Source organism: Tamandua tetradactyla, chromosome 1 (assembly GCF_023851605.1).
Source record: "Tamandua tetradactyla isolate mTamTet1 chromosome 1, mTamTet1.pri, whole genome shotgun sequence".
NCBI lineage: Eukaryota > Metazoa > Chordata > Mammalia > Pilosa > Myrmecophagidae > Tamandua > Tamandua tetradactyla.
In genome coordinates, this window is record NC_135327.1 from 198,825,669 (window position 1) to 198,843,052 (window position 17,384).

General features: G+C 34.4%; 1 pseudogene; it reads left to right on the forward strand.

Annotated features, from left to right (window-relative positions):
* Nucleotides 1-16,581: 16,581 nt before the first annotated feature.
* LOC143687804 (COP9 signalosome complex subunit 8 pseudogene) lies at nucleotides 16,582-17,056 on the forward strand (annotated as a pseudogene).
* Nucleotides 17,057-17,384: the final 328 nt, after the last annotated feature.

A 17,384-nucleotide genomic window follows, 5' to 3' on the forward strand; every position in this document is an offset into this window, starting at 1 on the left:
TTTTTCTTTTCCTTTTTGAGTAGGATGATCCTCACTTCCATTGACACTTGCAAACTGGCCATCTCTATGCATTATGAATAATCTATATTTCACTTTTAACCAGAGTCCATTTTCATAAATTGGTATTCCAAATTATTATTTGTATTCTATATATTTTAATCAAAGAGATGCATGGTAAGAAAGTAATATTTATTGAGTATCACACATTAGTAGAATAAAACCATAGAGAGATTCAAGACAAAGTCAAGTGTAATAGGCTGTTGCTTTTGTGGTATTTTTACTGCCCCTAATACATAACTATAATCCAAGTGCTTTGATTTCACCTTATTCTCTCCTTATCTTCCACTGAAGCCCCTACAAGTGTATTTTCTTTCTTTCTTTCTTTCTCTTTCTTTCTTTCTTTCTTTCTTTCTTTCTTTCTTTCTTTCTTTCTTTCTTTCTTTCTTTCTTTCTTTCTTTCTTTCTTTCTTTCTTTCTTTCTTTCTTTCTCTCTCTCTCTCTTTCTTTCTTTCTTTCTTTCTTTCCTTCTTTCTTTCTCTTCCTCCCTCCCTCCATTCCTCCCTCTCTATCTATCTATCTATCTATCTATCTATCTATCTATCTACATACCTTTTTCTCCTACTCAATTAAATGCTCATAAAAGAGCAACTATTATATTGACTTGTTTGTCTTCCTGAAGGAAATTGTGTGGTTTATCCTGATCATCTCTTCTAATTAGCCTGGACTTTTCCAGCCAGATCAATCCCACCTAGGGCTATAGTCACCTTTCTTAAATTGGGCCAGGGAAGGAAAAGGATCCTTAAAACACTCTGCCTATTTCAATGTTTGAGGAAATTTAAATATTATGTTGTAGATTTGCTTGGTATTATTTTTGTACAAATTATCTATCCAACCAACTCTCAGCACCCTTGAAATTCAGCAAGGTTTTGGGCATTGTGTCTGGTAACTGCAGACTATATCCTAGTATCTGGAAGTGGGTAAATTACTAACTCAGAGGAACAATTTCATGACATGAGGACCTTGTAAGTGTCCATTCAGTTTACATGTAGTTACTAAGTTCCACAAGGAATGGGCACAGCTCCTCAAAAATTCATTTTCGGAAGTCACAAGCCATAAGTCTATTATTCTTTATCTGCTAGATACAAAGCCGAAAAGCCCAACTCTGCAGAGAGTGACTTCTCTCCGACTGATCCCACAGTCTTTGGGCTAATATGGTTTAGGATTCTTGCCCTTAACATAAGCACCAGAGAAATATCACCCTAAATTCAGAAATCCCTCAGTATCTGCGATCTCCATCTAGACCCCCCCAAAAATCACCCAATATTATCAGCCTGCAGTGCATTTCAAGACAGCCTTGTATATGTGGAGATATATTGCAATGAAAACCAGATTTAAAAAAAAGAAAGAGAAAACCTGGTTTGTGCCATTAAATCAGTTAGTGATGGTGAAGATAATTTCTCAAAGGTTATAAAATGCCAGAATCTTCTTAGTTCAAGGTGTCTAATGATGATATGCCTTAAACCAAAATTATTGCTACTATCAAGGTTAGCCTTTCTGACAGATGAATCCCAAAGCATATCAGTGATACTTAAATAGAAGAGGCTGCATGAGTTTCTAAGAAGGTAATCTTGAGCCAGAGAAAGGAAAATGTGAGGTTCCTTATATAATTTCAGGCTACAGATCTAGTCATAACTTCCATTTATACTTGCAAACCTGCTGTCTCTATGCATTATGAATAATCTATATTTCACTTTTAACCAGAGTTCATTTTCACAAATTGGTATTCTAAATTATTACTTGTATTCTGCATATTTTAATCAGAGATGTATGGAAAGAAAGTAATATTTATTGAGTATCACACATTAGTAGAATAAAAATATGCTTTCCTTTAAAGTTTTAAATTCCAGATAGATTAAAAAGCCAAATACAAAAATTGAAAAAAGGGATAATATAAAACTAGGAAAATTAGGGGTAAATTATTACCTATTATCTCAAAAAAGAACAATATTCTTGTAATAAAAGAAAGAAAGTATTCACAAAGAAAAAATATCCTTATGCTTTTACTGTCTAATAAGTGAATGTATTATACACTTAGAATTTCAAACAAATAAAAGGAAAACAGAAATGTAGTGAAATTTTTATAACAAAATCTATACAAATCCAACAAATCAAATTCATCAGAAAAATTGTGCAAAATGCATAGCCAAAATGGCCTAAAAAATAATAACAAGTTTGAATGTACTAGTAATTATTACAGTGTTATTTATGATAGTGAAAAATTGAAATAACTATTTCCCCTATGGTTACATATTGACAATATAAGAATTATGATACAGTCACACACTAGTTAAGATCCTGCTTCAAGACTACATAAAAAGCTTGCATTATTACACACCCTATCCTCCCCTAAAGCTACTAAAATGAGAGTAAAATGTACAAAAGGAAATATAAGTCACTGATAAGAGAAGGGGGAGTTAGTGGAGATTTCAACAAGTTTCTTTAAGAGAGAAAGCAAAGGGGATCATATTAACAAATATATCTTAGTAAAATCGTGACTCAGACTACATTTAAGAGAAGGTTGCAAAATATGATACCCTATCGTTAAGAATTAGCTCCATTCACTGCAACCCGCAGCACAGGAGCGGAAGCAGAGAAACAAAAGGATAATAAATAAGCGATTGATTTGTGGAATGGATACAAGACTATCCTCACCAACCCACTCTCCCTGTCCCCCACGGTACAGTGAGAGCATTGCCTCTGTCTAAGAAGGTGGCACTGCAGACCAGGGGGAAGAGATTGAACTAGTCAACAAATGATACTAAATAATGCCAGACCAGGGGCTTACTCACAGGGGAAAACAAAGTATCAGAAACTTTCCTCAGTTTACACACATAAATAAAGTCCAGGTGAACCAAAGATGTAAAGTGCTTTGGAAAACAAAATTTTAAAATTTTTTTGAAAATATATAGATGAATATATCTTTGTGACCCCATCTGAGAGAAAAGGATTCTACAATCAAGACACAAATATCACAAACCACACACATACACAAAAACATAAAAGTCACTATATTGCATTTAAAAATCAAGTAGAGGTTTCTGGACTATGCACCCTACCCCCCCCAAAAAAAAAAAATCAAGTAGAAGGAAGAGTTACACACTAGGTGAAGGTATTCACAACCCATATAATCAGTACAATCATAATATTTTAAATGCTATTAACTTATTTTCAATTTCCCAAATATTTCAGGGAAGATTTCTTTGTAGTTTCAAGGACATGTCAGTGGTACAAACCTTTACAGTAAAAGAGGAATGGTAAGTGTTATATTGGAAGGTGCCGGAGGTAAATGTAAGAGTATTACCTTCTTTAACTTACAAATGGATAGTCAAGAGATGCTACCTAAAATTGAAGAGTACACCACTTAAGGCATTTGCAGCTGCTACAATAAATAAACCCTGAAATTTCAATCTTTTAACACAGCAGTAGTACCTTTATCAGTCACTTGATGTTAACTCTTAGCGGGTGGCCTTCAAAATGATTAATCAAGCACCCAGGACCTTCCAACTTGTGGGGCCATTATTTCCTAAGACCCAAGAACATTTTAATTCTAAACTTAGAGTGGGAAAGAATCAAAGGAGAGGATTCTCAGAGAGTGTCCCAGGGGATGGGGTGGGTTATATTGTTCTATATACTTCTTCTGCCATGTTCCCATGACTAGAACTTAGTTACATGGGAAAGGAGGCTGAGAAGTGCAGTCTATCTGTGTAACCATCGGGAAAAGAAAAATCAGTTTGATAAATAATCAGCCCCTTTCCCCCAAAATGGGTAAAAAAACAAAACAAAACAGTCATTTGAACCTATTAAAATTATGAGGATAATTAAGAGTAAGTCCAAAAAGATGATAGGAGAAAAAGTGGTAAGAGGAGGTGACGAGAGCAGTTAAATAGTAGGAATAAGTTAAATTCTTCACCTTGTAGAGCTGGCAATTAATGCATTCTGGTTGAAGTCAATAAATCAAGAAAGATACGTATATGTTTATTCCCCAGGTTTATGGAGGGAACCACCAGAAGAGCTAGAATTGGTACTATCAAAAGTGGTTTCTTTTGAAAACTTGGAGTGAAGATGGTGGTGATGGTGATGATAAGGGCTAATTTTAAATTTTAGTCTTAATTTTCAGTACTATTATGAAGCTTAATTTTTATGCATATGGATTGTTTTTAAAATAATACAATTAATCATACTATTAGTAGTAATGAAACCAAGGGCCCAAATCCATTTGAGTAATAAACAACTTCAGAAAATGAATGAGAAACAATGTTTTTCATAATTATCTTATTACACTAATAATTCTTCAAAATATTAAGTGGGAAAAGCAGAATGTATAATTATAAATTAATCTCTTTTGCATAAATAATATCCATAGAAAAGTCCAGAAGGAAATGCTTGTGTTTTAGTATATTTATGTATGATGAATTATTTCTATGGTCTTCTCTATACTTTATGTCTAGAAAATTGAAATTGAAAGCATTTGTTTCTTAAAAAGTAGATGGGTCATGAAAGAAAAGATCATTTAAAACTGCAGTAGTGTGCAGGGTGCTTGAAACCATAGCTGTCTTTGTATGATTCAATAATTAAGAAAACTAGGAATCAAGAGCCCTAGGTTTTAACCCCAGATATATTGCTACCTAAATGTATGATCCCATGTAAATCACTTTATCAGTGCATCAGTCTTTTTCCTGCCTAATGACATTTATATTTTCATTTTCTACAACTAGATCATTTTAATGTAACCACAATATTCTGTTTGATATAAAGCAGATTAAAAATGACAGAGTAGCAAAAGATTTTTCCCCCAGCTTGGTGAAGAGCCTCTTGTGATATTTGAAAAGTTTTCTTGTAACACACACAAAATCTGGCCTCCTGTGGCTTTTATCCATTGATCCTAGTTATATATAGTTTGGGGTCCTCCAAAACAATTCTATATAGGGGAACACTTCAGCCCTTCTCTTTTAATATTTCCATTTCCTCATCAGGCTGGTTTATGGTCCAGTTAGTACATTGATATTATTCAATATCATTTGCCCATCAAAACCCCATTCTTCCACTCTATCTTTTATCTAGGTGAGCAGGTTTGCAGTGAAAAATGAGGAAGAAAAATTGTTCATTTTTTTGTCAAGATGTTTCAGATGAAAGTTAATAATTTGCACCTTATCCAAATCACAGAGCAACCTTCAAGTCTCCAATTTTATGTAAAATAGGTAACAGATTTCCTACATGCCAAGAAATCTTATGATTATTAAATGGCTAACAATTGTAAAGCATTCCAGAAATAAAATCAATATATAAGTGCTGGTAAAATGAAGATAATCAAATTATCTAGTCTGTTGGACTAAACTTATTTATTTACTTGTTTATATGCATTTAGATGATTTAACAAAAAGTGTGTTTGTAAGATTCCATCCAGGCATATGTCCAGGTAATAAAATGTTAATTATAGTACTCCTTTAAGGATTTCATCCTTTTTTTCCCTCTTAACATTTCAAAGAAACTGCTTTTTATGTATAATTTTAATATCATCAGGTTTTCTGAGGAGCTTAATACAAAATTAGTACTGAATTCAAATATATGTTCAGCACAGTATTTTTTTTCTAGCTGTTCGGAATGCTTCAATTTAGTACTTTCTCAGAGGTTTATGAAAATGAAATATTTGGAGAGGTCCTCTTGTATGACTTTAATAATTCTTACCAAGTTTCCTCTTTTGAGAATATAACTATTCTCTTCCTCAAAGGCTACCTCCCACCTTTGCAAAAATGACACCTTGAATTTCATTGAAAAGGTATAGTTTAGTTTGTAAACTCTCTGGTCCTTGCTTTATTCTATGTGATTCTTGATGAAGGCAAGAAGCCAAACTGAAGGCCTTAAAAAGTCTTGTTCAATATTTTTATTTCTGTTTCTGTAACTCTCACAGTTTCCACGCCTTCCTTACTCTTCACCAGGCCTTTCTTATCGTTTTCCTTCTGGTTAAATTTATCTAATATTAGGGAGTTACTGGTAGAAGATCAGAGGACAGGAGATGAGAGAAGTCAGGTTATTTCTAGACATACCACAGATAGAAAGTAGGCTGCATTCCTCTACCTAATGGCCCCACCATGCAGCCCTCTCCTGCAGCTACAGTTTTAGCTGTCTTCTATTTAGTACTACCCTCTTTTGCCTTTTCAGGTACTGATCAATAGCTCTGGGATGTTTCACCATCCTAAATTTATTGGCCTAACCTTTCCCACACCTTTGCAAGTAGTCCTTTCAGTAAACTCTCTTCAATCCTGTTCTTAAGTGGGCCATCTGTTTTCTACCAGGACACTGGCCTAGCAATGTATAATTACAGGACATTTAGGTTCTTTTAAGTTTTTATCATAAAACATGATGCTTTACTGAATGACTTTAAGATAAATCTTTGTACCTCATTGATAATTTCCTTCTACCTAATATTCCTAGGTATCTTTCCTATCAAAAGATATGTTTTACAGTGCATCTTCAAATTGTTTTCCAGACACTTTTTACTCCCACTGGAAGGATGTCTCACTGAACCATCAACAGCAGTGAATTCAATCCTAAATTTTTTTGTCCTTCCTTCTGAACAAGTCTAATGTTGGTACCATCCCTTTAATTGCCTGCCATTGGAGTTGTCTTCTGTTGTTCCCTGATGACAAAGCGTGTCTCAGAATGGCCTGTTCATGAGGCTGCAGGTGCAGCTACTCCAACGGAGACTTTCAAAAGCAGATCTTGTTTTATGAAAATAGAATGTGTTGAGTGTGGGAGTGAAAAGGTTGGAAGCAAAACAATGCAGAAGCAGCAATAGAAGATGCAATGGGGGCGGTGCGAGGGTGGCTCAGTGGCAGAATTCTTGCCTACCATGCCGGAGACCCGGATTCATTTCCTGATGCCTGCCCATGTGAAAAAAAAAAAGTAGATGTAATGGGTGCTTTCTTTGGCTCATTTAGATGTTCTCCTAATTAAGGAGTTAGAAAATTCTTAGCTCATTCCATGAAAAATGAATGAAGCATACATTTAAGCAAATCTTGAAGTAAACTATTTTTATTTGTGTTAAAAAATATACAGTCAGAGAAAAATGCTACTACATAATAATTTGAATATAAAAATAGAACAGAACAAAATCTGACTTTTCTAAGAGGAATTCATATAGATTTAAAATAAAACGTTTGTAATTCAGCTATTTCAGGACAAGTCAAGATATTATCAAAGTGGCAAGACAGCAGAGGGAAATTTTGAGACATGTGAAGGCTCGAAAAATAACTATCAAAGTAATCCTTTGGAAAACAGAATTAAAAGTAAAATACTGCTGAAAAATGGTGACTCAGTTATAGTAAATATGATTCTTAGAAAGAAGATAATCTTGAATCATTTTGAATATCATAAAATAATTTAAAGTACAAATTGGATTAGCAAAAAATAAAACATTTAGAAGATGAGAGATGGAAGGAATTAAAAGCATAATAAACGTCTCATTTCACATCAAGGTTAGTTAAATGTTATAATAGTTCTTGTGGATGAATTGTTGAATGTAAGAGCAAGTATATTTGCAAATACTTGAGAGGAATATTTAATAGCTATAAGAATGTATTGATTCTACATCATTAGAAAATGCAAGCAAGAAGACAATTGCTTGTTTAACAGCTTACTTGAGATATTCGTATACGCCACAGTTTACACACAGTGTGCAGCTGATTGGTTTTTACCACATTCACTTATATGTGAAATATCACGAGAGGCAACATTAGAATATTTTCATCACCTTAAAAAGAAATGCTGTTCCTCTCCCTTTCATCCCTCTTTCTTCCCAGTCCCTTATTATAAACCCTACACAGGCATTAACTTACTTTATGTCTCTACAGGATTCCCTATTTAGAATATTTCACATGAATGGATTTGTATAATATGTGGCCTTTTGTTACTGGCTCTTTCACTTGGCATGGTATTTTTAATGTTTTAATATTGTAAGATGTATTATATTTCACTCCTTTTTATGGCTGAATAATATCCCATTGTATGGATATACCACATTTTGTTTATCCATTTGTCATTTGATGACCATTTGAGCTGTTTCTACTTTTTGGCTATTACCAATAATGCTGCTATTCAAGTACAAGTTTTTGTATGGACATAAGTTTTCATTTCTCTTGGGTTGCATACCTAGGAGTAGAATTGCTAGGTCATGTGGCCACTCTATGTTTAATCATTTAAGGAACTAACAGACCATTATTTCCCAAAGTATCTGCACCATTTCACATACATTGTATGTGGGTTGTGATTTCTCTGCATCTGCACCACCATTTGTTACTATCTGTCTTTTGGGTTATAATCATCCTAGTAGGTGTGAAGTGGTAGCTCATTGTGGTTTCAGTTTGCCTTGTTCTGATAACTAATGATGTTGAGCATCTTTACATGTACTGATTAGACATTTATATTTCTTCCTTGGATATCTGTCTCTTCAGATCCTTTTCCCATTTCTTAATTGGCTTTTTTGACTTGTACTATTGATTAGTAAGAATTCTTTATATATTTTGGATACAAGTTCCTTATCAGAGATATAATTTGCAAATCTTTTCTCCCATTTTGTGGTTTGTCTTTTCATGTTCTTGGTAGTGTCCTTTGAAGTCTAAAAGTTCTTAATTTTGATGGTTGCTTTGTACATTTTTTCTTTTGATGCTCATGCTTTTGGTGTCATATCTAAGAATTCTTTGTCGAATCCAAATTCATGAAGATTTACTCCTATGTTTTATTCTAAAGGTTTTATAGTTTTAGCTGTGGTATTTAGGTCTTTCACCTGTTGAGTTAAATTTTGTTTATGGTGTTGGGGTCTAGCTTCATTCTTTAATCTTTATAGGCCTACTGTAATTATTTATTTTATCTTGTGTGAGCAACAGTACTGTGTGTCTTTAAACAAATCTGACCATTTCATCTAAATTATCAAATTTATTTTATCATTAGCAATTAGTGAAATTCAAAGTAAAGTTACAGTAAGAGACCTATTAGAATTTCTAATATTAAAAAGATGTTAATGAGTGTTTGTGAGAAAGACATTGGTGGAAATGAAAATTGGTTTAGCCATTTCAAAAAATAGAATAGAAGTTTCTTAAAATGTTAGACATATACTTAGCACATGACTCAGAAGTTGTACTCTTAGGAATTACCCAAGAAAAATGAATGCTTCTTTTGTATATTTATTTTTTTAGCAGCTGAATAGTCCCAAGCTGGAAGCAAAATAATTTTCATTAATTGGTGAATGTATAAACAATTTGTGGTACACATATGCAGTGGAAAGCAACTCATTTATAAAAGAGGGTTCAACTACCAATACATGCAACATTTAGTATTCTCAAAAGCATTATACTAGGGTAAGAGGCCATAGATAGACAAGACCAACTTTACAAAGAAGAAAAAACTTGGAGAAATCACACTTCCCAATTTTAAAACTTATTACAAAGCTACAGTTATCAAAACAGCATGGTACTAAGCACAAGGACAGATATATAGACCAGTGGGATCAAATTGTAAGTTCAGGAATAAACACTCATACCTAAGGTCAATTAATTTTTGACTAGGGTGTCAAGTTCACTCAATTGGATAAGAATAGTTTCTTGAATAAATGGTGCTACATAAACTGGAAATCCATATTTAAAAGAATGAAAGTGGACCCCTACATCATGCTATATATAAAAATCAACTTAAAATGGATCAAAGACTTAAATAAGAGAAACTATAAAACTCCTAGAAGAAACATAGTGAAATATCTTCAGGACCTTGTGCTAGACTATGGTTTCTTAGATTGTATACCAAAATAAAAACATGCAGCAAAATAAAAAAAATAGATAAATGGGAGTTCAACAAAATTTTAAAATTTTGTGCATCAAAAAACAAATAATTGTGAAAGTAAAAACAACAGCCTTGAGAGTGGGAGAAAATATTTAGAAACCACATAACTAATAAGGGTCAAAATCCAGAATATATAAAGAAATCCTACAACTCAACAAGAGAAAGACAAACAATCCAATCTAACAATGGACAAAAGACTTAAATAGACATTTTTCAAAAATGTTATACAGATGACAAATGAGCATGTGAAAAGATGGTCAACATCATTAAACATTGGGGAAATGCAAACCAAAATCTCAATAAGATACCATTTCACACCCACTAGAATGGCTACTATTTTTTTAAAAATGGCTACTATTGTGTTGGAAAGGGTGTGGAGAAATAGGAAGATTTGTTCATCGTTGGTGGTAATGTAAAATAGTACAGCTGCTGTGGAAGACAGTTTGGCAGTTCCCCAGAAGTTTTTGGCCTAGCAATCCTACTTCTAGGTGTATACCTCAAAGAATTAAAAGCAGAAACTCAAAAAAATATTTGCAAACTGATGTTCATAGCAACATTATTCACAATTGCCAAAAGATGGAAGCAACCCAAGTGTCCATCAACTAATACATGGATAACAAAATGTGGTATATACATGCAGTGGAATATTATCCAGCCATATAAACAATGGGAGTTCTGGTAAATGTGACAACATGGATGAACTTTCAAGACATTATGTTGCGTGAAATAAGCCAGATACACAAGGACAAATATTTTATGATCTCACAGAAAAGAAATAATTAGAATAAACATACTTATAGAGTCAGAAACTAGAATACAGGTTACCAGGGGCTGGGGTATGGAGTCAGGAATGGGGAGTAAATGCTTAATTGGTACAGAGTTCTGTTTGTAGGGGGTAATGCAAAAGTTTTTGTAATGGATGATGGTGATGGTAGTGTAATATTGTGAATGTAATTAACACTGCAAATTAGATGTTTGAATGTGATTAAATGGGGACATTTTAGATTGTGTATATGTCACTAGATACAAATTTCACAGATAGTGAACCATGAAGTAAACTATAGACTGTAGTTAATAGTACAATTATAACAGTGCATCATCATTTGTAATAAAAATACCATACTAATGTGTATTTTCTGCCTGATTTTTCTATAAACCTACAACTTCTCTAATAAACAAACAAGCAAACACTATGCTAACTGAAAAAGCCAGACTCCAAAGTGTATATTCTTTATGATTCTATCTATACAACATCCTGTAAAAGGGAAACTATAAGAGTCAAAATCAAACCATTGGTTGCCAGGGAATGGAGGTTGAGGGAAAGGCTTAAGTACAAAGGAGGTTGAGGGAACTTTTGGAGGTCTGGCATGGGGGTGATGGGAATGTTTGTTATCTTGATGGTGGAACTTATTATATGGCTATGTACAATTGTAAAAATTCCTCAAAGAGTATATTTAACAAGGTGAATTTTATTGCATATAAATTGTGTCTCACTATAAACAACATTAATAAATAGATTTCAAGGCAAAAATATTGAATGAGCCAAGATGGTTGTTCTATATCAAAACTTTATTGTGGACTGTCATCAGTGTTTATAGACTGAGTAACTTAATTTCTCTTTAATTATGCAAGTAGACATTTTTTTCCATGTTCTTCACACCTTAGATACATAAGAAGTAGGTGATGGATTTATACCCTCCTTGGTGAGTGTATAGCTTTCACAGCTGTACAAATCTATACACAGGTTCTTATTCATAGAGTCTTTGTTTTATGGCTCAAGTGTCAAAGGTTTGTGGTTTGTTTGTAAATACAATTCCTCAAAACGTAATAAACTTCATTTTCACTTACTTCCCATCAATTCTATATGAACACCCGAATTTCTATCTTCTTACTATTCCCAGGCCCATCTTATTACATTACTTTGTCACTCCTTTGCTTTTTCTCGATTTATGGCAACTGCCTGGAGACTATTTAGAACACTAAATTGGAAACCAATGCCCTTAATCAGCATTTCGACCTATATCATGTTTATTCAACTGAGTAACTTTATTAGGACTTCGCTGCATTGACGTATTTTAAAATCCCACCATTTCTGCTTGGGGTTAAGAATATTAGCTGGCTTTTCCAACATTCAAGGCCCTGAATTTTTTTATATTTTTATCCACCTTTCATTTTACTTGCCTACTGCTAATGCTTTCCTGTACTCACCAATCTCTTATATTCATTGACATATTTTGTGATGGATAAATGGAGCTGATATTTCATATTAGGGCACCGTTCATGAATTATGTCAAAAAACTCTGCCATCAATATGAATACCAACTACTTCCACCATTCCTATTGCAGCCCATATCTTCTATGATATATCCTTTAACAGACTCAAATATGTCCAGGATGCTATGGAAACACAGATGATAGAATAATTAGTATAGTATTTGTACAGAGATATGCTACAGATGATGATAATCAATTATTCTCCTTCTATAAGAAAATGCCCTTTAGGAATTCACATATTGTATCCTGCTCATTTTTCTACCTTGTGTTGAATTTGCTGTCAGGTCCATGGCAGGCACCCAACAAACATCTAATGAGTTAAATTGTTTCCATTTTTTAAGAAAAACTACTCCACCAATATCTGTAAATTTTACACATGCATGCTGACACTGGAAAATATAAAATAGCCTAGCATAGTCTTCTGATGAAAATGTACATATATAAAGCCAGCAAACAGAGAGCAATAGAATATCCACATTGTGTGCATCAAACCACCTATCTGAAAATGACAATATCACTGTGAAATTGAAGTGTTGGGGCCATCTTTAATGAAGAGCAGGCCTTCAGAAGGGGTCCAGGTTTGAGTAGACAGAACATTGGATATAGAGCATTTCAAGATATAGGAAAAACAGAAAAATCATAGCTTATTTATAAGAACATGTGTTGAGGGACAATAAAACAACCTGCTTAACCAAAATGTGCTTGCATTTTGGGATGGAATTAGTGTTGCCTGAATTTTTTTGGAATTTTCTAGGTATGCAGAATTAGGCCATCTTTTCTGTGATTCCTCATAATTTCTTAATTCCAGTTGAAACTATATCCATGAAAATGATCTCTTTATGTCCTTGGACTTCTATTTTGCTCTATTTGATTTCAGACTTTTGAAGAGGTTTGCAATTTCTTGCTACTACTTATAAGTATATATCTCACACCATATATAAAAATTAACTCAAAATTAGACAAAGACCTAAATATAAGAGCTAAAACCATAAAACACTTAAAAGTTAATATGGGGCATATCTTCATGACCTGGGATTCGGCAATGGACTATTTGATATGGCATCAAAAAGCACAAGCAACAAAAGAAACCCTAGATAAATTCAGCTTCATCAAAATTAAAAAATTTTGTGCATCGAAGGACATTACTGAGAAGAAAAAAGCAACTTACAGAATGGGAAAAAAATAGTTGCAACTATGTGTCAGACAAAAGCTTAATATCTAGAATATATAGAGAACTTTCACAATGCCACAACAAAAAGACAAACAAATCAACTTAAACATTGAAGATATACAAATAACTAATCAGTATGTGAAAAGATGTTCAACATCATTAGCCATTAGGGAAATGCAAATTAAAACCACAATGGTATACCCCTTCACACCCACCATGATGGCTATTATCTTAAAAACAGAAAATAAAAAGTGTTAGATATACAGAAAAATTGGAACTCACACACATTGTTGGTGGAATGTAAAAAATGCAGCCACTGTGGAAAACTGTATGGAAGTTTATCAGAAAGTTAGATATTGCCATATGTTCTAACAACTCCACTCCTGGGTATATAACCAAAGAAATTGAAAGCAGGGTCTCAAGCAGATATTTGTACACCAGTGATGATAGCAATATTATTCATAATAGCCAAATTTGGTGGTGCAAGTGTCATGAATGGATAAACAAAATGTAGTATATATACACAATGGAATAGTATAAAGTCATAAGAAGGAATGAAATGCTGAGACATGCTACCACATGGAAAGACCTTGAAAACAGGGTCAGTGAAATCACAAAGGCACATAAGCACAAATACTGTTGATGCCATTTATATATCTAGAAATAGAAATTTGCAGAGACAGAAAGTGGATTAGAGATTACAAGGGAATGGGGGAAGCAGCAGGAGCAGTAGTTTTTGCTTGGTAGGTTATAAAGTTTTGTCAAAAAACAACTACATAAGATATCTCCCTACATTTTCCTCTAACTGTTTTATGGTCTTAGACCTAATGTTTAGATCTTTGATCCATTTTGAGTTAACTTTTGTATAAGGTGTGAGATATGGGTCTTCTTTCATTCTTTTGCATATAGATATCCAGTTCTCTAGGCACCATTTATTGAAGAGACTGTTCTGTCCCAGGTGAGTTGGCTTGACTGCCTTATCAAAGATCAAATGTCCATAGATGAGAGGGTCTATATCTGAGCACTCTGTTCGATTCCATTGGTCGATATATCTATCTTTATGCCAATACCATGCTGTTTTGACCACTGTGGCTTCATAATATGCCTTAAAGTCCGGCAGCGCGAGACCTCCAGCTTCGTTTTTTTTCCTCAAGATGTTTTTAGCAATTCGGGGTAACCTGCATTGGAGGCGGTTTTATGGACCTTAAACCTAAAGCAAGAGCACTGAAGAAGGAAATAAATAAATGGGAGCTCCTCAAAATTAAACACTTTTGTGCATCAAAGAACTTCATCAAGAAAGTAGAAAGACAGCCTACACAATGGGAGATAATATTTGGAAATGACATATCAGATAAAGGTCTAGTATCCAGAATTTATAAAGAGATTGTTCAACTCAACAACAAAAAGACAGCCAACCCAATTACAAAATGGGAAAAAGACTTGAACAGACACCTACCAGAAGAGGAAATACGGATGGCCAAGAGGCACATGAAGAGATGCTCAATGTCTCTGGCCATTAGAGAAATGCAAATCAAAACCACAATGAGATATCATCTCACACCCACCAGAATGGCCATTATCAACAAAACAGAAAATGACAAGTGCTGGAGAGGATGCGGAGAAAGAGGCACACTTATCCACTGTTGGTGGGAATGTCAAATGGTGCAACCACTGTGGAAGGCAGTTTGGCGGTTCCTCAAAAAGCTGAATATAGAATTGCCATACGACCCAGCAATACCATTGCTAGGTATCTACTCAAAGGACTTGAGGGCAAAGACACAAATGGACATTTGCACACCAATGTTTATAGCAGTGTTATTTACAATTGCAAAGAGATGGAAACAGCCAAAATGTCCATCAACAGAAGAATGGCTAAACAAACTGTGGTATATACATACGATGGAATATTATGCAGCTTTAAGACAAGATAAACTTATGAAGTATGTAATAACATGGATGGACCTAGAGAACATTATGCTGAGTGAGTCCAGCCAAAAACTAAAGGACAAATACTGTATGGTCCCACTGATGTGAACGGACATTTGAGAATAAACTTAGAATATGTCATTGGAAAAAAAAAAAAACAACAACTACAACAGAAAAGAAATATCAAACTAATAATTAGGGAAATGCAAAAAAAGACCATTATGAGATATCACTATAAATTTATTAGACAAACTAAAATAAAACATAAGGAAAATGTCAAATTCTGGTGAATATGCAGAAAAGCTGGATCACTCATACATTGCTGGTGAGAATGTAAAGTAGTACACTACTCCTAAACATTTATTCTAGAGAAATGAAAACTTATGTTCACACAAACACCTGTGCAGTATTGTTTATAGCAGCTTTGTTCATAATAACCTCAAGCTGGAAATTGCCAAAATATCTCTCGATAGATAAAAGGTTAAACAACTGTGACATCCACACTATTCAATACTACTCAGCAAAAACAAAACAAAAATAAGCAAACAAACAGCAACAACATCAAAAAACTGTGGGTACATGCAGCAACTTGGATGGATTTCAGGAGCATTATGATAAGTTTTAAGAAGCTAGTATCAAAAGTTCACATATTGAATGACTACCTCTCTATACTTCCCTAAAATGACACAATTATATATAGAGAAGACATGTTAGTGGTTGCCAGTGATTAGGGATGGGTGTGGGGTTTTTTTGAGGGGTAGGGTGGGGAGTGGGGGGTGAGTACAAAGTGGTAGTGTGTTGATGGAAATTTTCTGTACCTTGTCATATCTCCTTGGTGGAAACTCAAAACATCACTTTGGTCCACCAGTCAGAGTAGGGGCTAATGGAGGTCAGGTGATCAATGGAAATTCAGCTCAGGTGCATCTCACAGAGGGTCCAGTGCATCCCTGGACCCATTCTGTGGTTGTTTCCACTGTTATGGAATGCAGAATTAGAATAGACATACTCAGCAACTGGCAGAATCCCCACATTGTGGAGTGAGGGTTATTATGGTAGGAAAAGCCAAGTGGAAGACACTAGAACTGCCTCTTCCTAGCAAAACAGTAAATCAAAATAATATCACGAGTTTGGGGTCTGGCTTTTGGGAAGGTACAGCGGCTTGACCAGTGGAGCTTGCAAGTGGTGGTGATGGCGGAAAGTGTCTTCAGCTTCAAGAAGTTGCTGGATCAATGCGAGAATCAGCAGCTCAAGACTCCTGGAGGAATTGCTACACCCCCATATATGGTCAGCTTCTAGCTCTATATCTGCTCCATAATGACATGAATACTGCAAGATATCTTTGAATATCACCTGCCATAAAATCTGCCAATTCTGAATGTGGGAGATTTTGATCAGTAGGACAGAGAATCTGGCAGAGATTTCCCTGGGTCTTTATGACCATCAGTGTCCTCAGTGGTTGGAGATCGGTCAAACCAATTATGGATGCACTAAGAGATGCAACAAGGAGATCAGCCTTCACACTGGTTTCTCAAGCATATACTTCCATAATTGCTGATGACTTTGAGACCTTAGTTGGGCTTCCTGTAGAAGAGGCTGTGAAAGGTATTTTAGATTAAGGATGGCAAACTGACTGCATGACGAGGAAGGTTATGCAAAAAAAAAGCTGGCTGCAGTGGCCTGGATGTTTCCTTTAGCAGGTTGTTTCCCTTATTAGAGCCTGTCCCAGTCCTACCAATCCCAAACGGATGGCAGTTAGCCAGATTGACCGATTATATGGCTTTCCTTGAAAACTGATTTGTTATAGAGAGTTCAAGATCCACCTTCAGAATCCCATATATCAACAAATAGAGAAATGTAAAAGTTTTTATTTTTTATTTATTGAATGGATTAAGCACCTCGGCATTCCTTATTGAGTATATGATAAAATATATATATATATTGTATATAAAATGAAGTATATTGTATATATTTTGTCTTTAAACATAATGCTGAGTAGTTATTGAAACAATTCTCATTTTGTAATATTCATCAATTTGGATGGAGTCCATCAGTATTACGTGGTAAGGTTATTTTTCCTAGTGATTCATAAACATAGGTCCCCTGTTTAATGTAGAGCAGAGGT